This window comes from Sorex fumeus, unplaced genomic scaffold (assembly GCF_029834395.1).
Source record: "Sorex fumeus unplaced genomic scaffold, SorFum_2.1 ptg000098l, whole genome shotgun sequence".
NCBI lineage: Eukaryota > Metazoa > Chordata > Mammalia > Eulipotyphla > Soricidae > Sorex > Sorex fumeus.
In genome coordinates this window covers 55,311,776-55,337,829 of record NW_026606155.1, presented here as the reverse complement: position 1 = coordinate 55,337,829, position 26,054 = coordinate 55,311,776, and the positions used below count along the sequence as shown (strand labels likewise).

General features: G+C 39.0%; 1 non-coding gene across 1 annotated transcript; it reads right to left on the bottom strand.

Moving 5' to 3' along the window:
• Nucleotides 1-24,321: 24,321 nt before the first annotated feature.
• LOC130042175 (U6 spliceosomal RNA) lies at nucleotides 24,322-24,431 on the bottom strand. The gene has a single exon (XR_008795147.1). It is a non-coding gene; the product is annotated as a U6 spliceosomal RNA (small nuclear RNA).
• Between the last annotated feature and the right edge of the window lie 1,623 nt (nucleotides 24,432-26,054).

Sequence of the window (26,054 nt, the reverse complement as noted above, 5' to 3'; positions counted from 1 at the left end):
ATTTATTTCTAAGTATTCTGTTTTTAATGGTATGGTAAATAAAAATTGATTACCTGTTTTAAATTTAATTATTAATTAAATGAAATGCTTTTATTCAATACTTTTATTAAAATATTCTTACTGAATAATATTTCTTTGTGTGTCTTATTTGTAACTACTTGACAGATTCTAAAATAAGGAGAGCAAGAACTTCTATTCAGGTATATTGAGAAGAATGGAGTCTATGAATTCTTTATAAATTTTATTTTTATTCCTTTTTAAAGAGAAAAGCTTAACTGTGAGGAACTTTCCACAAATGGGGTTCGTTCCCCTTGGGAGAATAAGTGTGTGGCTTGTATGGTTTATATCACTTGCTACCTTGGGAAATGCAGTTAGTTTGAAGGGAATACACATTAAATTATATGAGACTTTGGTGGTAATAAAAGAAACAATGGTAATGAGAAATCCTTTATAGATATGATTTACAGATTTACTGTAGTCATTTTGGAATGGTTGAAACAAAGCAAAAGCAAAAATTATTTCTTACCGTATTCTGAAAAGTTGAAAGTAATCAAATGGCTGAGGTTTGTGTTCCATGTAGAAACTGACTTTAAAAACTGGGTTTAGAAAATAGATAAAAAAGGGAAAGATTTATATTTTGAACAAAACTGAAAGGCAGAAAGGCCAAAGAGGTTTACAAGCAGAGGGAGAATTACTTGAGTATTACAGTAAGCTAGAGAATAAATGAAAACTATGAGAGAACATAAAGTGTTAAAAAATATGCAATGCAGTACAGATAAAGGTAATTATTCTCTAAGACCAAAAGAATATCATGGTTAAATGTAGTGTACTAAAGCAGATATATGCACTGATTTTAAATGGAAAAAATCATATTCAAAAATCTTAATTGTATTCAGTGTTTCATTTAGTTATTAGCATTCATATTTTCTGACATACTTTCTGGTTTTTAAAAAGTATGGTCTTTAATACTTTATACACTTTGTAGGGTTGATTCATATGGATCTTTAATTTTTTCTATAATTCACATTTTGCTTATTTCAAAGTATGAAAGTTGTATTCTGAATTTGATGGTAGTAATGGTAGTAAATTCTTATAAACAAAAGTGTGTGATGAAATTAAAAATACTTTGCCTCACATTTCCAAAAGAACCTCTGAAAAGAGGAAATGAGACAGAGATTAGAAATTCACTTGTCATTTGCTGAAAAAGTTTCATTTCATTTATCTTTAAGATCATCTGATCCCTGCTTGAATTAAAATGCACTGTGTTACCAAACCTGAATTTTATCACATTAGTAATCCTATCAAGAAGAGTGAAAGGTTAGTTAGTCTAGAGAATATAATACTTTCCTAAAATTTCTTGGGGGTATAATTAAATATTATACTTGTAGAAAATAATTTATAAAATCTATTTTACCATTAGATAGTAGTGGTGTTTTCATAGTTCTAAATTCTCTGTGATTTAGAAGCAATATCCAATGACAGTTCTGTCATCATTTTTTTTTTTAATCTTCCAGTTTCAGTTCTGGAGTGGAGCCATAGCACAGCAGGTAGGGCGTTTGCCTTGCACACTGCCGACCCAAGTTCGATTCCTCCATCCCTCTTGGAAAGCCCGACAAGTAAATGAGAGTATCACTCCTGCATGGCAGAGCCTGGCAAGCTACCATAGAATATTTAATATGACAAAAACAGTTAAGAACAACTCTTACAATGGAGACGTTACTGGTGCCCACTTGAGCAAATTGATGAACAATGGAACAACAATGCTACATTAATTCCAGGTTTGCCCTACAGTACTATATTTGTCAATGACATTTCTTCAGATACCTTTTCTTAAACTACTCTAAATATCTGTTGCTATAATTCATTTCGTTAACTTCTTTATTGAATCCTCTTTAGCTTCAAGATAAAAGTTCAAAGTTTATGTCATAGCATTTATTAATTTAAAAATTTCTGTATTAGATATTTGTACAACATTTGAGAAATTTGCTCGAGCGGGCCCAGTAACGTCTCCATTGGAGACTTTGTTGTTACTGTGTCTGGCATATCGAATACTCTCGGTAGCTTGCCGGGCTCTCCGAGAGGGGCGGAGGAATCGAACTCGGGAAATAAACCTTTCCTTAAATTTGTAAATTAATGAAAACAAGCATTTATTATTTCATTGTTTAGATCAACGGGGGAGTTTGGAATCTTATTTATTCTTTTTTGACATATCTGAAGTCTCATGTATCTGCAGTTAGTGGTAGGGGTCTGGTGGCTGGCTCTTGAGTGGAATGATGGAATGATTAGGAATTACTATCTCCTTATCCAACAAACTAGTCAGTTTATTTTCTGGCTGCTGCAAAAATTCTTAGAGTAGAAGTGAAAATTCATGTACCTCTTGAGGTTAGATTTGGTCCTGGAACACTGTCTTTCTGTTATATTCTTTTTGGTAAATATAAGTTGTTAATAAGTAAGCTCAGATATAGGGTAGTTAAAGGGTGATAGTCTATGTTCCTCTAGATCAGTCTAATCAACTTCTTATATTGAACTGTTCTTTATATGGATCACTTTACTGTCCATGCTTATGGACAGTATTTCTGTAAGACAAGGGCTAAATTTTCATTTCCAGATTCCTACAACTCTACCAAAATATCTAAAATAGAGTCAAGCTCTGTGACTTTTATTTCTTGAGTGAATGAATAAGAGTTTATTAACCTAGGTACTGGGCGGAGCAATAGCACAGCGGGTAGGGCGTTCGCCTTACAAGCGGCCAACATGGCCGACCCGAGTTCGATTCCTCTGCCCCTCTCGGAGAGCCCGGCAAGCTACCGAGAGTATTCGATATGCCAGACACAGTAACAACAAAGTCTCCAATGGAGACGTTACTGGGCCCGCTCGAGCAAATCGACGATCAACGGGAGGGCCTTTACCTTTACCTTTAACCTAGGTACTGAAATTTTTCAACAATAGGTATTTTGCCCTGACCATTCTTTGTGGCACAGCTGCAGTACCTCACAGACACATAGGTTGTTCGGTTTTCATTCAGTAATGCCGATAGCACTATCCTACTTGTGACAATCAAGTATGCATTTAGGTATTGCTAGATATCCCTTGAGCAACAAGTTCATAAACTTATCCATGGCTGAGAAACACTGAAATCAATGAAGAACCCAGAGCAATTTTTAAAAGTTGTCAAAATAGTAACATACTCTGGGCAACCTTAAAAAGTCTCTCACTCCTTAAACTATCGGATCAATATTTCTGGGTAGGTGGGAGGTACAACCTCAGTGGTTTTTTTTTGTTGGTGGTGTTTTTTTTTTTTTTGGTTTAATGTCTAGAGGCTTAAACTCCTGAAGATTGCCAGTTCCGCACCTATAAAAATTCTCTTAGTGTTGCTAACAGAAGCAAAATTAACTTGTAGTATTAACTGTTTTAAAGTTGAAAATTTTATCTGATATTTCTTTGAATTAAATTAGATAAAGAACAAAGTTAGCCACACATTAAGTTATTTAAGTGCATTGTAGGCTGTATGAGTGCCTTTAATTTTTTTTTTTTTTATGTGGCAGAATCCTAGGGGTGTGAACTGATAGTTTAGTGCTTGTCATGACAGTTATATCCAAGGGGCCTAATAGGGATGGAGAGTGGGGGCAAAAAATGCTGGGGATAGAATTCACAGTTTGGAATATACTAGGTATTTCTGTATTGTAGCACTTGAACTATCTTCCTTACCTCTGAAGGATGTTTTATATCTTGGTAATTGTTTGACTAATAGTGTTAACTGACATATATGAGTTCTTTTACATAAAACTAATGGAGTTCATTGTGGACAGGTATTTGCATGGCATATGTGCAATAATATCGCTATTGCCTGTTTTTACATTGTTCATAATTACAAATGTGTTTATCTTTGGTTCAAAGGAGTCCATCTTATAGATGACACTTTGAAGGAATTTAAGAAAATTTTCTGCTTCTCAATGAACTTAGGCATCAAAATTTGTTATAATTATCTGTGCCCCAGATAATTTAAGTCCTTTAAAACTTCTGCTCAAAGCTCTTTTATTTTCATGAGCTTTCTGAATATATGTCTCTCTACATAGTTAACTGAATTATATATAATATATATAGCTTTCTGAGAATTCAGAAATTGTATCTGTGTGTATGTATATATGTGCATATATCTATGCATCTCTCTCTCTATATATATATAAACAGTAATTTCATTCTGAGATTTGGAGTTCTATACTTGAAGTCTTTATAAAATGATTAGTCGCATATTATAAAATAACTTCCCATAAGCCACAATATATAAGAAATAAAATTCCTAGAAGACATTTATAATCATTGGTACTATAATACATTTCCCATAATTATCCCTCTTAAGCAAAATAAACTCAGTGCATTAAATTGAAATTAAAAATAGTAAGTACAGTGAAAACAGTATATTTGCAAATGTTCACCATTCATAACATTTTATAGATAACAGGTTTATTGTTACTACTGTTGCTGCTGCAGGTCTTGAGGAGCTTTGTGTCCATACCCAGAAGTGCTTGGGGCAGGGGAGGACAGACTTGTGGACCATATTCAGGACCCACATATCCTAAGCATGTACTTTATCACTTGAATCACATCCTTTGTAAAATAATAACTTTTTAAAAATCTACTAAGGGGTTAGGAAGATCAAATTGTACAGTTTAATTGTAGAGCATGTGACGAGCTCTGTGATCAGTATTTGGTACTGCATATCCCCTCAAAATAAACCAAATTATGCTTACTAGTACTTCAACTTTAAATACTACTTTAGATCTAGTTTGATTAAAAATTGTGTCCTAAAAAAATATCTTCTGGGGCTAGAGCAATAGCACAGCAGGTAGGGCATTTGCCTTGCATGTGGCTGAACCTGGGTTCGATTTCCAGCATCCCATATAGTCCCCTGAGCACTGCCAGGAGTAATCCCTTAATGTAGAGCCAGGAGTAAGCTCTGTGCACTGCCGAGTGTGACCCCAAAAGCAAATAAATAAATAAATAAATAAATAAAAGTCACCTTATTAAATAAAATTTTATCTGAAAAGTACTAAGTGTAATATTGCTGCTTGAATTTAACAGGATTATATACAAAATAATAGTTACGTCTCAAGATAACAGTTATGGTCTATTTGTCATACTGTTTTACATAAAAACATCTTGAACTCTTGTGCCTTGAAAAACTAGGGCTTTTGATTTTATATAACTCAATGATAAGAAAGTGGTATTTGGAAACCTAACAATAGAATTTTAAAATTTATGTTTTCATCATAAAAACATATCTGCATTTATGGAGTTCAGATAATGAATGAAGGAAGTCATTAGTGACCTCTTTAATTGCTATAAATAACTATGCCATAACTAGTTCACAAAAATACATATTTCTATCCAATGTCAGGTCTTCTAGTTTTTTTATTCATACATGATAAAAATTCATTTTATTTATTAGTAAAAATAGATACAGTTAAGTTAGATGTGTTCACAGACAGAAATAGAGTGTTACTTTTTATGTTGTCACAAAACAGACCATTATAAATACTATCATAACCACCCATGTTGTCTCATTCTCATCTTGCTTTTATATTGTGAAACAATCCGTGAATAATTGGGGACAGTAAGACATGCTCATTCAGTGTGGATTTACCTTCAAATTGATTTTCAATTGTACTGAAATATCTGGCAAAATTTTGGAGGTGCCCAAATTTGTGTTAAAATGAGGTATTACTTATCTTTTCCCTAAGCCCCCAACAAAACAAAAGGCTTGCTCTTCAAGTTTGTTTTCTCCCTTGAACATGGGTCTCACTTGCTTATCTCTGTTTCTTTGCTTGTTTTTTTTTTCCACTTTGGAGAAACCCATGTTATCTTTTGAACACAAATGTCTTCTCTTTGTCTCCTCAAATCTTTCTTAACAAGTTTCATTCAAAAAAGCTATCTTGCTACACCAATATGTAACTAAGTAAAAAAAAAATCGATTATACACTGATTTTTAAATTCTTTGTCCCGCAGAACCAGTAAATAGGGTAAAGAAAAAACAAATGTGGTGCAGCAAATACTCTTGAGTTCAGGTGCTGTTTGATAAATTGTAAAAGACAGCGTGTTTTCACAATGCAACTGGCTACTGCAAGAAGAGAGAGACATGAAAGCAGACATTTTCTAAATTTTAACTTTTGAAAAATGCACAGATGAATGGGATGTAATGATGATTCATTTTTTGATGAAAACAAAAGCACTTGAAAGAGTCTGCCATACTGTAAATTTATGTATACCTTCAAATATCAAATAATCTCTCTGAAGGACATTTCTTGATTGAAAAGGTACTTTCTTCATGAGAGAGATGCACAGAAAAGAAATGGGTGTTTTCTTTTTTTGTGTGATTTTTTTTATTAAAAATTTTTTAATAGTGAGACATCATGAGGTACAGTTGCAGACTTACACATTTTTGTGCTTGGGTTTCAATTATACAATGATCAAATACCCATCCCTCCACCAGTGCCCATTTCCCACCACCACGGATCCCAGTATCCCTCCCACCCCCCATCCCCCCATCCCACCCTGTCTCTGTGGCAGGGCATTCCTCTCTATTCTCTCTCTCCTTTTGGGTGTTGTGGTTTGCAAAAGAGACATTGAGTGGCAATTGTGTTTGGTCTATAGTCTACTTTCAGCATGCTTCTCTCATCCTGGGAGGATCCTCCCAACACCTTTATTTGGTGTTCTCCTCTGTATCTGAGCTCCCTTTTCCCCTAGTATGTGTGGTTGGCCTCCAGGTCATGGAGTAAAATTCCTGGTACTAATTTCAGCCATTCTTGGGTGTTAGTTTCCTATTTTGTTACTTTATGTTCCCCAGATGAATGCAATCTTTCTATGTCTATACCCTTCTTTCTGAATCATTTCACTTAACATGATACATTTCGCTTTCCATGTAGTACCACTTGTATGTAAATTTCATGACTTCGTCTTTTCTAACAGCTACATAGTACTCCATTGTGTAAATGTACCAATGTTTCTTTAACCAGTCATCTGTTCTCAGACACTCAGGTTTTTTCCAGATTCTGGCTATTGTAAAGAGTGCTGCAATGAACAGACAATTGCAGATGTCACTTCGGCTATACTTTCTTGCTTCTCTGGGATATATTCCCAGGAGTGGTATGGCTGGGTCAAATGGGAGCTGGAACAAAGGCAGAGCTGTAGACCAATGGAACAGGGTTGAATATACTGACGTCTCCCCCCAAGCATACGAGCATCTAATCTTCCATAACAGGGCAAGAAAAGTGAAGTGGAGCAGGGAAAACCTCTTTAACAATTTATGCTGGCAAAACTGGACAGCTACATGCAAAAAAATGGGCGCAGATCTCTGCCTAACTCCATGTACAAAAGTAAGATCTAAGTGGATTAAAGACCTCAACATCAGACCAGAATCTATAAGATACAATGAGGAAAATGTTGGCAAAACCCTTCATGACATAGAAGCTAATGGTGTCTTCAAAGATGTCACACCGCTGGCCAAGCAAGTGAAAACAGAGATAGACAAATGGGACTATCTTAAACTAAGAAGCTTCTGCACCTCAAAAGGAACAGTGACCAAAGTACAAAGACAGTCTACAGAATGGTAAAGGATATTTGCCAATTGCACATCTGATAAGGGGTTAATTTCAAGGATATTCAAAGTACTGGTTGAACTCCACAAAAAGAAAACATTCAACCCCATCAAAAAACGGGGAGATGAAATGAATAGAAACTTTGACAAAGAAGAAATCCGAATGGCTAAAAGACACATGAGAAAATGTTCCACATCATTAATCATCAGGGAGATGCAGATCAAAACCACAATGAGATATCACTTCACACCACAGAGACTGGCCCATATCCACAAGAACAAAAGCAACCAGTGCTGGCGCGGATGTGGTGAGAAAGGAACACTCCTTCACTGTTGGTGGGAATGCTGACTGGTTCAGCCCTTTTGGAAAACAGTATGGATGATTCTCAAAAAATTGAGCTCCCATTTGACCCAAGAAATGAGTGTTTTCACTTGTTTGAATTGTCTGGTTTGTCTACTTTATTGTAGAAGTATATCTTTCTTCAGACCTTTGCTTTCAGCTAAAATTTACCAGTCAACTTAATATTACCTATTTGATGGATGTAAATCTGATTTAAATTGATCTCTCTTGTCTCATTTTTGGAGTATTTTTGTTTTTATTTGTTTGATTTGTTTTGTTTTAGTCCTTTATTGCCACTCCTCTTATGGTAGGAGAGAAATAGAACAAGAATATAATGAGTGTGGTATGCCATTTTTTCTGAATGTTAGTCACTCTGTTGGTAGCTCTGTATAAGAAATTTTATTCCATCGTTAGGTAAAAGGTAAGGTAAAGGCCCTCCCGTTGTTCATCAAATTGCTCGAGCGGGCCCAGTAACGTCTCCATTAGAGACTTTGTTGTTACTGTGTTTGGCATATCGAATATGTCACAGGGAGCTTGCTAGGCTCTGCCATGTGGGTGAGATACTCTCGGTAGCTTGCCAGGCTCTCTGAGAGGGGCGGAGGAATCAAACTCGGGTCGGCCATGTTGGCTGCGTGCAAGGCAAACGCCCTACCGCTGTGCTATCGCTCCAGCCATTGTTACCGGTGTTTAATGAAGTGTTCGTCTTTATTAGGCATTCTGATAGGTAGTACCAAATTCCGCAGGATAGACATGTCATTCCCAAAGTTTTCCTTTCCAAAATCCAACATGCCATTTCATTGGTAAAGAAATGAACAGTACCTGGCCCAGACAAAGTCAGACCCGAACACCTGAAGAATTGGCCATCGGTACTCATCAATACACTGCTCAGCTCTTCACACGCTACCTGTCTGAATGCAAGTTTCCATCCCAGTGGAAAACCAGCAGGACTGTACTACTGTACAAGAAGGGAAATATACACGACATTGGCAACTATCACCCAAACTGCCTATTGTCTGTCATCTACAAGCTGTTCACTCGAGTCATTCTGAATAGGATTGACAGAACACTAGATGAAGGACAACCATGTGAACAAACCGTGTTCCGAAAAAGATTCAGTACAATTGACCATATCCACATGATAACCAAGGTCATTGAGGTTTCTCAGGAGTTCAAGATGCCGCTCTGTCTAACATTCATTGATTTAAAGAAGGCCTTTGATTCTGTTGACATGGAAGTAGTCATCAAAGCCCTAGCCAAACAGGGCATTTAAACTCAATACATCAGGATCTTCCATGAGCCGTATTACGGATTTACTACCAGGAACTCACCATCCTACAAAGAAGTGATCATCCATGTCAAGAGAAGGGTTCGGCAAGGTGATACCATTTCACCGAAACTCTTCAGTGCCACCCTCCAGAACGCCAAGTGATGACTTGAATGGGAAGGAATGGGAGTGAAGATAGATGTCAGCAACTACACCACCTCCACTTTGCTGATGACATCGTTTAATAACACCAAACACTAGCCAAGAGGCACAAATGCTGGCCGACTTTGACTGTGAGTGTGGAAAGGTCAGACTCCAACTGAATCTCACGAAGACAATGTTTATGAGAAACAGTCTTGTTCCTGATATTCCATTTGCTCTCAATGGGACGAACATCTCCGAATGCAACAGTTATGTGTACCTAGGTCGAAAAGTCAACATGATAGGTGACCTGGTACTTGAGTTGTACAGGAGGAACAGAGCGTCTTGGAATGCCTTCAAGAGCGTTGAAGAAATAGCTAAGAGGGCGAAGAACCTCCGGCTCTGGGCACATCTCTTTGATTCCACTGTTCTTCCTGCATTAACATATGCCTCAGAAACCTGGGCCTTATGCAAACAGGATGAGAATGCTATTCGGGTCTCCCAAAGAGGAATTGAAAGAGCTATGCTTGTAATATCACGTTTCACTCAAATGGGAGAAAGAATCCGGAGTTCCTACATCCGTCAATGATCAGGAATCAGGGATGCTGTCTCGTTTGCCAAGGTGTCAAAAATCAGATGGGCTCATCATATAATGAGATTTAAAGATGACTGTTGTACTAGAGCTGTAACCTACTGGATTCCACGGGATGTCAAAAGACCGCGTGGCCGCCCACCTACCAGATGGTCAGACTTCTTCATCAAGATCATGAACGATCAGTTTGAGGCTCTTTGTGTCCCTAGAGCAAACAGATGCCATTAAGCTACACTAGCACATGACAGGGACAAATGGAGACATTACTGGCGCCCGCTTGAGCAAATCGAGGATTAACAGGAAGTCAAGTGATCAAGTGATCAAGTGCTGCAATTAACAAACAAGTGCAGATTTCACTTCGACTATACTTTTTGGCCCCTCCGGGGTATATTCCCAGGAGTGGTATTGCTGGGTCAAATGGGAGCTCAATTTCTAATTTTTTGAGAGTCGTCCATACTGTTTTTTAAAAAGGTTGAACCAGTCAGCATTCCCACCAGCAGTGAAGGAGGGTCCCTTTCTCGCCACATCCGCGCCAACACAGGTTGCTTTTGTTCTTTTGAATGTGGGCCAGTCTCTGTGGTGTGAAATGATATCTCATTTTTGTTGTTTTTATCTGAATCTCCCTGATGATTAATGATGTAGAGTATTTTCTCATGTTTCCGGGGCGCGGACCCCGTACTCACGAGGCGCTCCCGTCCCCCTCTCACGCGTCACCGACTGCCAGCGACGGCCGGGTATGGGCCCGACGCTCCAGCGCCATCTATTTTCAGGGCTAGTTGAGTTGTTACACACTCCTTAGCGGATTCCGACTTCCATGGCCACCGTCCTGGCTGTCTATATCAACCAACACCTTTTCTGGGGTCTGATAAGTGTCGCCATTGGTCGCCTTAACCCGGCGTTCGGTTCATCCCGCAGCGCCAGTTCTGCTTACCAAAAGTGGCCCACTAGGCACTCGCATTCCACGCCCGGCTCCACACCAGCGAGCCGGGCTTCTTACCCATTTAAAGTTTGAGAATAGGTTGAGATCGTTTCGGCCCCAAGACCTCTAATCATTTGCTTTACCAGATAAAACTATGTGGGTGGTCATGCGAGAGCGCCAGCTATCCTGAGGGAAACTTCGGAGGGAACCAGCTACTAGATGGTTCGATTAGTCTTTCGCCCCTATACCCAGGTCAGACGACCGATTTGCACGTCAGGACCGTTACGGACATCCACCAGAGTTTCCTCTGGCTTCGCCCTGCCCAGGCATAGTTCACCATCTATGCCTGGGCAGGGCGAAGCCAGAGGAAACTCTGGTGGAGGTCCGTAGCATCTTCCACCCAGATCCTCCAAATCCCAGTAGGCAGGGGTCACACCCACCACCTGGCCCCCTGGCACCGTGTAATCCCATCAACGGCCAAGATCCAGAGACTATAAAATCCAGCTCCCGGACGAGAACAGTACAGTCTTCTGCCCCCGCGCCTGGCTGTTCCTCGCCGAGGCCCCTTGGAGGGGAGCAGGTTGAGCTTTCCTCCCCGCCCCGACCAGGGCTCCGGCAGCCGAAGACCTCCAGGACCAGCCACCACCATGCTGAGATCACTCTCCGCACACATGAAGGTACTGGCAGAGGGACAAAGCCACATGGGTTCCCGGGCCGAGATCTCCAAGCCTACTCGGACTGGAGTCGAGCATCTTCCACCCAGATCCTCCAAATCCCAGTAGGCGGGGGTCACACCCACCACCTGGCCCCCTGGTGCCGTGTAATCCCATCAACGGCCAAGACCCAGAGACTATAAAATCCAGCTCCCGGAACTGCGCTGCCGCATTCGTGGCCGCGCGATGTCTTATCAGGACATTTTTAAATGACATCTTATTATCTCATTCCTACTTTGGACAAACTTGCAGGCTATCGAATGTAGCCTGCCCACAGGTCAGAGTCTGGCAAACTCCCTGTGGCATACCAAATATGCCAAATACTAGTAACAATGATGGGTCTCATTCTCCTAAAGAGCCTTGAATATAATCTCAGGGCTAGGATGAAAGAGACGTTACTGGGGCCTGCTCGAGGCAATTGACGAATAACAGGATGATGAAAATGAAATGAAAAAATTTTCTCATGTGCCTTTTACAATCACACAATGATCAAACACCCATCTCTCCACCAGTGCATATTCCCCGCCACCAATATTCCCTGTATACCCCCATTTCCCACCCTCCCCCTGCCTCCATAGCAGACATAATTCCCCCTAATCTCTCTGTACATTTAGGCATTATAATTCGCAATACAGACACTGAGAGGTTATCATATTTGGTCCTGTATCTACTTTCTGCAGACATCTCCAGTCCAGACAGGTTCCTCAAGCCATCATTTTCTTTCTTTCTTTTTTTTCACATTTTTAAAAAATTTCTTTAACCTTCTTCTGTTACAATTTTATTTCATTTTATTTTTTTTAATTTTATTGAATCACCATGAGATAGTTACAAACTTTCATGTTTGTATTACAATCACACAATGATCAAACACCTATCTCTCCACCAGTGCACATTCCCCACAACCAATATCCTCAATATACTCCCCCTTCCTATCCTCACCCCGCCTCCATGGCAGACATGATTCCTCATAACCTCTACTTTTGGGCATTATGGTTTGCAATACATACACTGAGAGGTTATCATGTTTGGTCCTTTATCTACTTTCTGCACACATCTCCCATTCCGACCGATTCCTCCAGCCAATTTTTTATTAGTGATCACTTCTCTATTCCAACTGCCTTCTCCCCTTTGCTCATGAGGTAAGCTTCTAGCTATGGAGCAATCTATCTGTCCCATGTGTCTACTGTCCTTAGGTGTCAGTCTCCCATTATGTTGTTTTATACTCCATGAATGAGTGCAGTCCTTCTATGTCTGTCCCTCTCTTTCTGACTCATTTCACTTAGCATAATACTCTTCATGTCTATCCATTTATAAGCAAAGTTCATGACTTTATCTCTACTGACAGCTGCATAGTATTCCATTGGGTAGATGTAGCACAGTTTCTTTAACCAGTCATCTGTTTTAGGGCACTTGGGTTATTTCCAGATTTTGGCTATTGTGAACAGTGCATGTAGTACATTGTGACATGTAGGTAGAGATGTCATTTATACTGTGATTTTTTGCATCCTGAAGATATTTTCCCAGAAGTGGTGTTGTGGAGTCATACGGAAGCTCAATTTCTAGTTTTTGAAGGACTGTCCATATTGTTTTCCAGAAAGGCTGGACTAGTGGGCATTCCTATCAACAGTGAAAGAGTGTCCCTTTTACCCCACATCCACGCCAGCACTGGTTGCTTTTGTTTTTTTGAATGTGTGCCAGTCTCTGTGGTGTGAGATGATATCTCATTGATGTTTTGATTTGCATCTCCCTGATGGCTAGCGATGTGGAGCATTTTTTCATGTGCCTTTTGGCCATTTGTATTTCTTTTTTGAGGAAACTTCTGTTTATTTCTTCTCCCCATTTTTCGATGGGGTTGGAGGATTTTTCTTCTACTAATGTCCTGGATATTAATCCCTTACCAGATGGATATTGAGTAAATATTCTTTCCCATTCTGTAGGCTCTTTCTGTATTTTGGTCACTGTTTTTTCTTTTTTTGAAGTGCAGAAGCTTCTTAGTTTGATGTAGTCCCATTTGTTTATGTTTGCTTCCACTTGCATGGTCAGTACTGTTTCATTCTTAAAAAATTTTTTAGCTTCAATGACATGGAGAGTTCTTCCTACATTTTCCTCTATGTATCTTATGGATTCATGCCTGATATTGAGGTCTTTAATCCACTTTGATCTGACTTTTGTGCCTGTCATTAGACAGAAGTCAGAGTTCATTTTATTGCAGATAGCTATCCAGTTTTCACAGCACCACTTTTTGAAGAGGCTTTCCTTGTTCAACTTCACATTTCTTGCTCCTTTGTCAAAGATTAAGTGGTCATATGTTTGGGGGTCTGTGACAGAATATTCGACTCTGTTCCATTGGGCTGCAGGTCCATTTCTAACCCAGTACCATGCTGTTTTAATTACGACTGCTTTGTAGTACAGTTTGAAGTTTGGGAGGATGATGCCACCCATCTTCTTTTTCCCAAGGATTGCTTTATCTATTCATGGGTGTTTATTGCTCCATATGAGTTTCAGGAGTGTTTTGTCTATTTTTTTGAAAAATGTCATGGGTAACCTGATAGGGACTACATTGAATTTGTATAGTGCTTTGGGCAGTATTGACATTTTGATAATGTTAATCCTCCCTATCTATGATCAGGGGATATGTTTCTATTTCCTAGTGTCCTTTTTTTATATCTTGAAGTAGTGTTTTGTAATTTTCCTTGTGTAGGTCCTTCACTCTTTGTTTAAGCTGATCCCAAGGTTCTTGATTTCTGAGGTACTATTGTGTTTTTAATGTCTATTTCTTCTCTTTCATTATTTATATATAATAAAGCCATGGACTTTTGGGTGTTGGTTTTGTAGCCTTTACTAAATGGGCCTATTGTTTCTAGGAGCTTTTCTGTAGAGTCTTTAGGGTTTTCTAAGTATAGTATCATATTGTCTGCAAATAGTGATAGTTTGACCTCTTCCTTTCCTATCCGTATTTCCTTGATACCTTTCTCTTGTCTAACTGCAATTGCCAGGATTTTCAGTACTATATTGAATAGGAGTGGCGAAAGTGGGCAACTTTGTCTTGTGCCTCCTCTTAGAGGGAAGGCGTGTAGTTTTTCCCTATTGGGAATGACACTCGCCAGGGGCTTGTGGTAGGTGGCTTTGACTATATTGAGGAAAGTTCCTTCAATGAATATTTTGCTGAGAGTTTTCATCCTAACTGGGTGCTGGATCTTGTCAAATGCTTTCTCTGCATCTATAGATATGATCATATGCTTTTTATCTTTTCTTTTGTTGATATGATGGATTATGTTGGTTGATTTCCGAATGTTAAACCATTCTTGCATCCCTGGAATGAATCCTACTTGATCATGGTGTATAATCTTTTTTGATGAGTTACTAGATTCTATTTGCTAATAGTTTGTTGAGGATCTTTGCATCTGTGTTCATCAGGGATATTGGCCTGTAATTTTCTTTGTGCTATCTCCGTCTACTTTTGGTATCAGAGTGATATTTTCTTCATAGAAACTGTTCCGAAGTGTTTTTGATATTTCAATTTTGTGGAAAAGCTTAAAGAGGTTTGGGAGTAAGTCCTCTTTAAAGATTTGGAAGAATTCACTAGTCAATCCATCTGGGCCAGGACTTTTGTGCTTGGGGAGACTTTTCATTACCATTTAAATTTCCTTGATGGTGATAGGTCTGTTCAGGTATTCCAGGTCTTCTTGGTTCAGCTTGGGAGGCTATAGGAATTAGGAATTTATCTATTTCCTCGAAGTTTTCATGTTCAGTGGCATAAAGCTTCTCAAAGTACTCCCTGAGGATCCTTTGAATTTCGGTAGTTTCTGTTGTAATGACTCCCTTTTTATTTCTGATTTGGTTCTATGACATTCACTTCCTTTTGTCCAACTGTGATTTCTCTTTCCTGCTGATGTGCTGCCAGTGTGAGTCAAATCCTATGAATAATTAGCACATTCAAAGTTCTTTGTCCCAGGATTAGCATTCATTCCTGTGTTGATTTTGCCTCCATAGTTTCCAGAAGAGAGTAGTTCCTAATTGTCCTTTCAGGATGACTGTCCTGAGGTATTTGTGTCTGATTATTCTTTTTATTTTATTTATTTATTTTGCTTTTTGGGTCACACCCAGCGATGCACGGAAGTTACTCCTGGTTCATGCACTCAGGAGTTACTCCTGACCATGCTTGGAGGACCATATGGGATGCTGGGAATTAAACCCAGGTCAGCCATGTGCAAGGCAAATGCCCTACCCACTGTGCTATCACTTCAGTCCCTAATGATTCTTTTTTAAAAAAAAATTAAAATTTTATTTTTATAAACTTTTTCATAATAATTCATTGCATTTAATATTGAAACATCAATCCCACCACCGTTGTACATTCCCACCACCATATTTGAAATGTTTCCACCCTAAGATGCTTCCACCCTAAATCCCAAACCGTGCTCCCTAAAGAGAATTGAAACAATTTTATATTGCTTGTTATAAATAATCCGCTGAAAATGGTCCAGTAAAGTTTCCTTAGACGAAAGTTTGTGAAGATTGTTGTAGTTCATCCTGTAGCCATTAAGCCTTTGTATAAGAGATTACTAACATGTTTGTTAAAGGTTGAGCCTTTTGTGCATATATATGTATGAGCTGGAGCGATAGCACGGCTTGTAAGGTGTTTGCCCAGCCAAGCCCGGTTTGATTCCTCCACCCCTCTTGGAGAGCCCGGCAAGTAACTGAGAGTATCTCGCCTGCATGGCAAAACCTGGCAAGCTCCCCGTGATGTATTCGATATGCCAAACACAGTAACAACAAGTCTCACAATCGAGACATTACTGGACCAGCTTGAGCAAATCAATGAACAACGGGAGGACAGTGCTACAGTGCATATATATGGTTCCATGAGATTGGTTGCCTTCTCCTTAAACGCCATCAAAATTGTGAATTACTCTTTTTACATCAGAGCTACAGAGTATAAGAGGTCGAGGAATTTTTGTGTCTGATGATTCTTATCCTCAAAAACTTTTGAAGGCACTATGCTTTTCTCTAGGGCATGAGTTCTTACTAAGAATGTTTTTTTTTTTTGTGGGGATACCCATTCGTACTAGGGGTTTATATTCCAGGCTCTGCAGTCAAGAATCACTCCCGGTAGCGCTTGGCAGACCATATGTGGTGGTGAGGATTGAACCTGGGTCAGTGGTGTCATGGCAAGCATTTTACCCACTGTACAAGCATCCTACTCGCTGTACTATCTTCTCCAATTATGAATTTTTTGTTTTGTGTTTTTTTTAAAACTTGGTTTCATTTTACAGACTTTTAGAATTTCTATCCTTTTTTTTAATGTCGTAGGATAAAGGTTTTTGTCTCTTCACTTCTGGCAATTTAGCTTTTTAACCAGTTGTTTTTGGCAGGACAGTGCCTCAGTCTTTACAACTGTAACTGGCCTGAAGTTCCAATTAAGTTTAGAGTCTAATATAGGAAATCTTTTAGATCTATTCCCCAGTGACACTATTTTATATGCCATTGCCATTACAAAGAATCTTGCAAATGTGAATCAAGAAATAGTAAAGTAATTTCTATAGTTTTGTTTGTGCATGAATTATAGTCATTCATCCAGAAATATACTGGGATTCGCTTGTTTTACCCTGACTTCAGAGCTTTTGCATTTTACAACATGGCATAAATGTGGAAAGGCAAGTCAAAGTTGGAGTTTGGGGTAGAAATATTCAGTGCCATCCTATACAAACTTGGACAGCCTTCTTTCAGATTTTCATCTTGACTGCAATAGATTCTAGCAGGTAATGAATAAATCAAAGAAAACAATCCCATAATACTCTTCACATTGATGGATGGTTTCTAAGAGTCTTTGACATTGCAGAAAATACTCAGTGACTACTAAGATATTTTCCATGTCATTTTGCACACAGAAAGGGGAACATATTTACCAGTTACAATATTCTGTTCATTACTTTCTATCGGTAAACTGATTTAATTGGTAATAAATTTAATTGTGCATATCTGACATTAATCTGAATTTTGTTTATTTATATCTGCTTTCAATTAGGTCAGTAGATTCTGTTCCATACTTGTATTATACCATCACTGCATTTCAAACTTGATTTCAAACTTGACAAATATAGTGAAGTCTATATTCTTTATAGCCAGTTATATGGATTGTTGATGAACTCTATTTCTCATTAAAAGGACATGTAACATTGTTTGAAATATAAGAACACTTATACCACAATGTTATATTGATGATCAAGTAATAAAGATAAAAATATATGGCATCTATCCAGCGAGTAGGGAGTTTGCCTTGCATGTGGCCGACCCGGGTTTGATTCCTCCATCCCTCTTGGAGAGCCCGTCAAGCTACCGAGACTATCCCGCCTGCAAGGTAGAGCTTGGAAAGCTCCCCATGGCATATTTGATATGCCAAAAACAATAACAACAAGTTCACAGTGGAGACGTTACTGGTGCCCGCTCAAGCAAATCGATGAACAATGCGAGGGAACAGTGCTACAGTGCCAGTGAAAGATGTAAGAAAAGATGAGTATACTAGAGTGAGTAGAATGAATTGGAGGAAGTGAAAGGTATAGATTGTTTTGATTGAGGATTAGCTGAGATAGTTTAAAGAGACTGAAGCTTTAACTTTTCGGGGGCTGGTTTTGGCTTCCAAGCAATGTTAGGGGATCCTAAGGAACACATTCAGAGATACTTGGCCAGCTCGGCTGGGCAGACTAATGCTGAGGCCCTGTGCAAGTGCAGGGACCCACTAAGGCCACAGCCAGTGCATATGTATGGGTGTATATATGGGGGTGGGTGGAGGGGGTCGTGTGTTCTTAATATTGAACTCAGGGCGTGGCCATCTCCCTGGCTTCAAGACTGAAGCTTTAAACTAGAGCTTCTCAAGTAGGTCCCTAAAGCCCTTTGTCAGGCCCAGGAAATGAGGGCTACAGCACAAGAATGGGATTGCAACTGGTAAGACAGGGAGCATAGGAAGAAAACAAGGTCAGAAATGGGTCAGACAAATGCTGAGTAACACTGGGATAGACAAGGTGATAGGTAAATTGGAAACATGTTACAGGTGAACATCTAAGACCAGCAATTAAGAATCACTTAGCATCAGGGCAGAAATGTTTCTTGAATGTGTTTTGCTTGCTGGGTTCAGTTTGATGAGAAAAATAAACCTTTGTTCACATTTCAAACAGGCCCCCACCAGAGAGCAGGAGCTCTTAGGGGACAGTTGGGTCTGGGTGACTTGACACAATGACATTCGTTTGGGATGGCCTTGAAATAGGCCCCACCTCACTTTGCAATGAGGAACGTACTCCTGATTTGTTCATGTCCTTGAGATGGCCTCGTCCTTCCTTTCCAGATAACGTGCTCCTGAATTTCTGCCCAAGTACTCTCTCACCAGCTACCTGCAATGTCTCATCTACCCATAAGATCTGTAAAACTGAACCCTAGCTCTTGGTCGTTGCTTAGTCTTTGTGCCCAAGCTCTGGACGTGAAAACCCTGATTTTTTTCCAATTCACAGAACATACCATGTGGATTTTTTCGCTGCCTGATGCAACAAGTTCTCTTAAATTTAGGGTGCTTATTGATATCTGGGGATGATTCGCTACTGCTGTTTTGTCTTTTAATTCTGGCTCTATTTCTTTTATTTTTTGAAGGTGAACTTTTAGATAGAATTTTTTTTTTTTAGTTTTAAATCGAAGAGCTTTTCTGATTATATCTAGTATGGGGGCATCGAGTGGCAGTGAAATTCAAAGTTTTCTTATCTAGGAAAGGTTTTACTTTTCCTTTATATCTAAATTCTGAAAGATATAATACTCATATATCTTTCAAAATATATAGAATTCATTGGGCTGGAGCAATAGCACAGTGGGAAGGGTGTTTGCCTTGCATGTGGCCAACCTGGATTCGATTCCTCCATCCCTCTCAGAGACCCCAGCAAGCTACCAAGAGTATCCTGCCCACACGGCAGAGCCTGGCAAGCACCCTGTGGCATATTTGATATGCCAAAAACAGTAGCAACAAGTCTCCCAATGGATACGTTACTGGTGCCAACTTGAGCAAATTGATGAACAACAGGAGGACAGTGCTACAGACAGTGCTATAGTATTCATGACTGACAGATTTCTGGTCTTTCAGTTTCTGTTTGTTTTTGGGCCACACTCAGCAGTGCTCAGGGCTTACTCCTGGTGGTGCTCAGATGACCATTTGGGGTGCCAGAAATAGAATCTGGGATGACTGTGTGCAAGGCAAGTGCTCTGCTTACTGCGCTATCACTTGACCTCTATTCTACTATTTAGAAGGGGATAAATATATTGAGTAAAAGAGGTCAGTAATAAAGTAAGGGCTAGATTTCACTTTTGGTGGTGAAGGTAGGGTGGGGCATATAAGTGGTGAGTTATAATGTTACTTAAAACTTAATATTATAATGCAATATTAATTCAGTAAGAGTATAAACATTTTGCAAAATTTGGAAAATACTGGACTATGGATTTTAGTGTATCTGTATTGTTATACATAATATTGTTTCTGAGGGAAATGAAATTTAAAAACTAGGTTAAATCTATGATCAAAATTTGAGAAAAATTTATCTGTTTTAATAGTTATACTTTAAGATGATAGTTTGTATAATTAATGGTTATTGGACTTGGGTCCTTGTTAGTATGTTAAAATACCCTGTTAACATGAGAAATTGTTCATATATTTATTTTCCATTTGACTGCTTCCTTCCCCTTTCCTTCTTCCTTGAAGATAATGGCTAGCTATTTGAATTAATATTCTACTGATAGAATAATATTAATCAGCGAAAATGGTTAAACAGAGCTTCAATTTAGGAAAGTAATAGCGTCTGCATAATCTAATAATTTGTTCACTATTGATGACCATTTGTCAGATAATCACTTTTCTATTACAAACTCTAAGTATATAATTATTTAAAATTTATCTAAATGTTCTTCCATTTTCAGATTTTTCTCTGTGAGAATGAGACTCTGTGACTCATAATTATATCACCTTCTTTCAACTTGGTTTAGCTTAATTGTTTCTTAGCCCAAATGAACTTTTGGTAAATTAAACTAATGGAAAATAACCTAGAAAACTGGAAATAATATGAATTTAGTATGAAAGGTAAATGAATTAAAGATACCCGCCTTAGTGGTCCTTTTAAACACTTCTTATAATCACAATAGTAGCTTTGGCATAAACAGTAGAAGCTGTATGAAACTAATGAAACTACAGAAGGGGGACAAAATTTCAGTTCTATGAAATCTAGCTGTGATGTTAGTTTTAAACCTGTGATTAATTCTTAGTTTCTCCATAATTAAAACAAGTTTTTACATTTGTGGAATGTAAAGTAACAGAATGGGAGACGTATACCCAAGAATAGTAGAGATGAATAACAGGAGGGTTTCTGCATGGCTTGAAAGCCGGCCTCACATATTGGGGGAAAAGGCAGCTCAAATAGAGAAGGGAATACCAAGTATGGGATGCCTGGAGGGCTTGCTTGGGAAGGGAAATGCATGCTGAAAGTAGACTACAGAACAAATGATGGCCATTCGATATTGCAAACCGCAACACGCATAAGGAAAGAGAGAGAGCAGAAGGGAATGCCCTGCCACAGAGGCTTGGTGGGGGGTGGGGGTAGGGCGGGAGTGGTAGGAGGGATACCGGGATCACTAGTGGTGGAGAAATAAACTGTGTTTATTTCTGGTTTTCAAATACTTTATGGCCTTCCTCAGATATTTGAATTGGGTTTGTGATTGATTATTCTCCGTATTTAGAATTAGTGTTTTAGAATACAGAATATTAAGGGCAAGAGTGAAGACAATAAGAAATTTTAAAATGTTACATTTATTTTAATTAATTAATTTGGGACTTTCTAGGTCACATCCGGTGGTGTTACTCCTGGCTCTGCTCTAAGAGATCACTCCTGGAAGTGCTTGTGGGATCATGTGGGCTGCTAAAATTGAACCTGGGTTGTTCATGTGCAAGACAAGCACCCTATCTGCTGTATTATTGCTCTGCTCCCACCTAACATTTATTTTTTAATAACCAATTTAATAATCATTAATTCTAATGTTTAAGCTGAATTTTATTTTACTCTAAATTTCTGTTTATGGGAAATAGTTAATGACATTACAGAAAGATAATTTAATTAAAGAAAGTTTCAAAATAATATTATTGAAGAATAGTGCAAAGAATGCTAATTTTATACACTCATTTAATAAATGCCATTATTATTTTGAAACTCTCTGAGGGGGAAATAGAAAAATCAGTGAATCACACATTAGCTTCCTCCAATTAATGAATTTAAATTATTTTATCAAACTGCTTTCTAAAGAGTTCTGAAAGTTTCTAAGTGAGTAAAATATTGATATGTAGTGTTTATTTATTTATTTGTTTGCTTTTTGGGTCACACTCAGCGGTGCTCAGGGGTTACTCCTGGCTCTGCACTCAGGAATTTCTACTGGCAATGCGCAGGGGACTATAGGGGTTCTGGGAATTGAACGCGGGTCTGCCGCATGCAAAGCATATGCTCTATCTGCTTTGCTATCACTCCAGCCCCATTGATATGTAGTTTTTAACTATGTAAAACTGTATGGGTTTATTTCGGTAGAATTTTTGAGAGTTATTTTTATATAGAATGTTGGATAAAAGTATAATCTTGAGAATTATTTTTTTTATTTCAAGTTCCAATTTTAGTACTTATTGACAGTGTAACACATAGTCAAAAATGTGAGTTTCCTTTTCACAGTAAATGAGAGAATGCACACAGAGCATTTGTACATTGTCTGCAAAATAAATGCTTGAAATTAGTAATAATAATATTAGGCATTCCTTCCTAGGAGAGACATGAGACTTGATCTACACAGTAGGTGTGTAAACAATTTTTCCCTTAACTTTTAACCCCAAAGTTGGGTTAACTCCTGGGGAAAAAGTAGCTTAAGAACTGAACTACAAATCGGCAGCAAAAATGCACTCAGAATAGAGTTAGGACTTTCTCAATGTAGAAAGCAACATGGACAAAATAGAATATGAAACTGTCATTATCTTCCTCAATTTAAGGGTGAACACTGATTTGCTGTGTGAATATTCCATTCTCCTTTCTTCATGTACCCATTTTTGATGTGCTTAATAACTGTTCTTAATGTTTCTGGCAACTTAAACAGTAATTCGCATGATGGGAATGATGGTGGGAGAGCAATATTGTACTGAATAAATGGCCAGCCTGTACGCTCACTCATGGGTTCATGGCTGCCCAGGTGATGCTGAAGCTTTAAAGTTCATATACATTTGTCCCATTCCCTGCAGTTAGCCCCTGCTCAGAAGTTGAAGGTGCTATTACAGAGGTCGATGCTGCCAATCCTGTTGAATTTAGACAGTGGGGGGAAGTCTTTAGAGAAGACTGTTGAAAATATTAAACCATATAGGGACAAAATTCAGCTTTAATCTGCAAGTTGGTGATACTGTCATAAGAATCACTCCATTTAGAACAACTAATCATAATAGATTTGTAAAAGAAATTATTGAATCACAGTGAGATACTCAGTTACAAAGTTGTTCACAATTTGCTTTCAGTTTTATAATGTTCCAATACCTATCCTTCACCAGTGTACATTTTCTGCCACCAATATCCCCCGTTTCCCACCCCAGAAGAGGAGATAGTTTCATTAAATTCTTTTGAAAAAGATCTCTGCTATTTGTTGTAGTATGGATTTTGTGGTGATTAGATTGGAGGAACAAAACATAAAAAGTGATTGTGAAACTTCCAAATGGGAGTAATTCTCCCTCAATCACTGTCACTGTCCTCCCGTTGTTCATCTATTTGCTGGAGGGGGTCCAGTAATGTCTCCACTGTGAGACTTTGTTGTTACTGTGTTTGGCATATCGAATACATCATGGGGAGCTTGCCAGGCTTTGCTGTGTGGGCAAGATACTCTCAGTAGCTTGCCGGGCTCTCCAAGAGGGGCAGAGAAATCGAACTCGGGTCAGCCATGTTGGCTGCGTGCAAGGCAAACGCCCTACCGCTGTGCTGTCTCTCTCAATATAGCAGTAAAAATTTTTGTAATTTAGAGATGTTTGGAAAAATAGGCATTAGTACAGTGTCCTAAATGTACGAATCAGAATGCCTCTGTCTTTCCTATGTTTTCTAGAATGCCAAAGGTTTCTATCTAAAAAAGGAAGTTCTTCTACAAAACATATTGACAGGCAATACTTTACACAAGTACTGGAGAAAGAAAAGTAAAGAACTGCGCTTGAATAGCCTGATATTTTTTTTTTCTGTGGAGCTCCAATCTGTTGAGATTTTTCTGATGATAGAACCAACCTTTGAAAATCTTACTATGCAATTATAAAATGACTCCTTCAACTTTACTGAACTCTTAAAGGCTTGTTCATGAATAGCAGTTTAAGTCCATAACTATATCTATTATTATGAGGAACTTGAAACTGAGCAATTTCTCTACCTTCTGTTTAAGAAAATCGCTTTCTTCTTATGAGACTATATGAGTTGGGTGTTTAAATGTACAAGCAATTTAATTTGCAATCTGAAAACTAAAGATAAAGACAGGAAATGAACTCCCGAAAACTGAAATAAGATCTCTTGGTCCCCAAAAATAAAAATGTTAAGGTAGTTTGCAATGAGCAAGGTTTATTGTATTAAGTGGATTAGGTTTATATTCATTTAAAAACTCAACTAAGTGTCCTATTTTCTAGAAAACACAATTAAAAATTGCTACTTAATAGAATTAGCACTTGATATTTATCAGATAGTGAATCGAATATTTAATACCTACTTGTTTATTAGCGTCATCCTTGCGCAGGGGCCATGCTAATCTTCTCTGTATCGTTCCAATAAAAATATGGAACGCTTCACGAATTTGCGTGTCTTCTGCCCCCGCGCCTGGGTGTTTCTTCCTGGAACCCCTTGGAGGGGAGCGGGTTGAGCTTTCCTCCCCGCCCCGACCAGGGCTCCGGCAGCCGAAGACCTCCAGGACCAGCCACCACCATGCTGAGACCACTCTCCGCACACATGAAGGTACTGGCAGAGGGACAAAGCCACGCGGGTTCCGGGGCCGAGACCTCCAAGCCTACTCGAATTGGAGTCAAGCATCTTCCACCCAGATCCTCCAAATTCTAGTAGGCGGGGGTCACACCCACCACTGGCCCCCTGGCGCCGTGTAATCCCATCAGCGGCCAAGACTCAGAGACTATAAAATCCAGATCCCGGACGAGAACAGTGCAGTCTTCTGCCCCCGCACCTGGGTGTTCCTTCCCGGAGCCCCTTGGAGGGGAGCGGGTTGAGCTTTCCTCCCCGCCCCGACCAGGGCTCCGGCAGCCGAAGACCTCCAGGACCAGCCACCACCATGCTGAGATCACTCTCTGCACACATGAAGGTACTGGCAGAGGGACAAAACCACGCGGGTTCCGGGGCCTAGATCTCCAAGCCTACTCGGACTGGAGTAGAGCATCTTCCACCCAGATCCTCCAAATTCCAGTAGGCGGGGGTCACACCCACCACTGGCCCCCTGGCGCCGTGTAATCCCATCAGCGGCCAAGACTCAGAGACTATAAAATCCAGATCCCGGAACCGCGCGGCCGCATTTGCGGCCACGCGACATCTTATCAGAACTTTTTTTTATGACATCTTATTGTCTCATTCCTACTTTGGACAAACTTGCAGGCTATCGAATGTAGCCTGCCCACAGGGCAGAGTCTGGCAAACTCCCCGTGGCGTACCAAATATGCCAAATACCAGTAACAATGATGGGTCTCATTCTCCTAAATAGCCTTGAATATAATCTCAGGGCTAGGATGAAAGAGATGTTACTGGGGCCTGCTCGAGGCAATCGACGAATAACAGGATGATGAAAAATGAAAATTGTTTATTAGCAGTCTAATCATAAGTACATATAGAGTAAGGGGTTAATCCCCAGTTAATATACAGAAAAACTGAAGCATATAAAGGAGAAATTATTTTGTCATTTTCATATATATGATGGGTAATTGTTTTGTTTGGTCTGAATGTTAGTGTCCTCTGAAATTTATATGTTGATATTTAACACCTCTCCCATATCCCAGATGGTATTACTGTAGGTGTTGTTTTTAGAAGGTGCTTAGGTGATGAAGGCAGAATCACGATATAATATCTCATAGAACTCCCTGGAACCTTCTGTTTTGTGAGGATAAAAAAATTCAAAGAAGTGACTTCATCTGGCCATATTGGTACCATAAACTTGGGTTTCCATTCTCTAAAACTGTGAGAAATAAAATTGTGATACATTTACTCTGTTATTTATTTACTTTCAGTTATTTTAAGATTTCTATTTTTGGGATACAAAGGGCAGAATGAGTTAGGAACTAGGGAATTCTGTCGGATCTCATTATTTTGTTCTTTTTAATTGCCTCTGTGCTCAGAGATTGCTCTTAGTGGTGCTTGGGAGACCAAGAAGTGCTGGGGATGAAAGTTAGGTATCTGCAAAGTATGTTTGCAGTTTATTGAGCTCTCTC